This window comes from Belonocnema kinseyi, chromosome 5 (genome assembly GCF_010883055.1).
Source record: "Belonocnema kinseyi isolate 2016_QV_RU_SX_M_011 chromosome 5, B_treatae_v1, whole genome shotgun sequence".
NCBI classification, from domain to species: Eukaryota; Metazoa; Arthropoda; class Insecta; order Hymenoptera; family Cynipidae; genus Belonocnema; species Belonocnema kinseyi.
Window position 1 is genome coordinate 32,211,136 of NC_046661.1, and position 1,610 is coordinate 32,212,745.

Here is a 1,610-nt window from a genome sequence, read left to right on the forward strand (position 1 = left end):
AAATAACATAACCTCAAAATATACGCATGTCAAGAGGCGCGCGATCTATTCAAATCATGAGAATAGTCAGCATCGAAATCTGGAAATATCAAATCCCAATCTTCTGAATTTATTTCAAATCAGTTAGCTGTTAGCAGATAGATAAATAGAATCGACGAAGTGCTCCGACCGGCAATCGTGCATCTTCGAGTTTTCAAATTCAGAAGAGGAGAAATGGCTGCGCGCGCAACTCAGTCATTTACAGCGTCTCCTACTATATTCACACGGACATAGCCCTGTCATAGTATTGGACCGCATCTCGTTTCAGATCTGGGATCACTGGACTAGAGCCCATTTTGTTCCTCCCTACAGCGTTATGGTATATTTACATGCCTGTTGCATGCAGACGGAAAAATGTATCTTCTTCTCACTTTACCATGTGACGATACTATATATTTATCTCACTCTAGATTTTACATCTAACGGAAAAACAGAGAACAATCTGGAGTGCGATAAATTCGTGACATCGTCACATGGTAGAATGAGCGAAAAATACATTTTCCGTTTGCAAACGGCAGGCGCGCAAATACACCTTTACGGTGCTTTCATGCCTCTGCAAGCAGAGGGGCTGGTAACGTATAATCTGATAATACTTTACTCTACACATACATGGTCAGAAGAATTAATGAAAAATATATTACTTATATCCAATATAAATATAATAATAATTATAATATGTAAGACTACAACTTAAGTTGCAAACTAAAGAATCTTTGTTCCTTTAAAATCTTAAAATTTTCAAGTTTTAAAGGAAATATTTTTAAAAAGTAGTGGTAATTGTAATTAAAACGTTTGAGGGAATCATTTGGAAAAAAGTCAATGACGCGAATGATAAATGAGAAAATGGATTTATTATAATGTATATATTTATATAAATTGAATCCAACATCATATATACATTTATACAGTTCAATAATTGATTTTTTTCTTAATTTTGATAGTTAATTCTATTATTGCAAACCTCATTTCTAAAATAAGCAGACAATAGGCTATTCAAATCTATAAACAAACGTACTGTACTCATGACGCACAGCTGAAGGAAATGCACTTTTTTTATTCAAACATGTCCAGACCCTTCAATTTTCTTGCGATTTTGAATTTTTCTGTTTTAAATTAAAGATAATTAAATTCTATAGATCCTGATTATCCGAAATATTGTTTCCTCTATTTTTTTATTAATAATTTTTCCAGTCAAAGTATGAACAAAGTCTTAGTATTGATAAAAAATTTTTTTTTGCTAAAAGTGCTTTGAAGCTATTGGGCGAATGACTGCTAGTCACAAAAATATTAGAAGAGTTAACAATAACCACTGTTGTTAACAATTCTTGTGACAAAATATTTAAACTTGAGGTTTTATCAAATTTAAATTTTCTTTGATGGCCAAGTCGGTGGGTTATTGTCAAAAGATTTGGTATTGAGTGAATCTTAGCATGCAGTGTTATGATTCATTTCCAATCTATTATGATTGAAAACCCGACTGTTTCCGAGTGAGACTGCCAACATTAGGACATTTCTTATGTAAATTGTTTATAAACATGTAAGTTGTTATATTCCACTAAATATGATCAAAG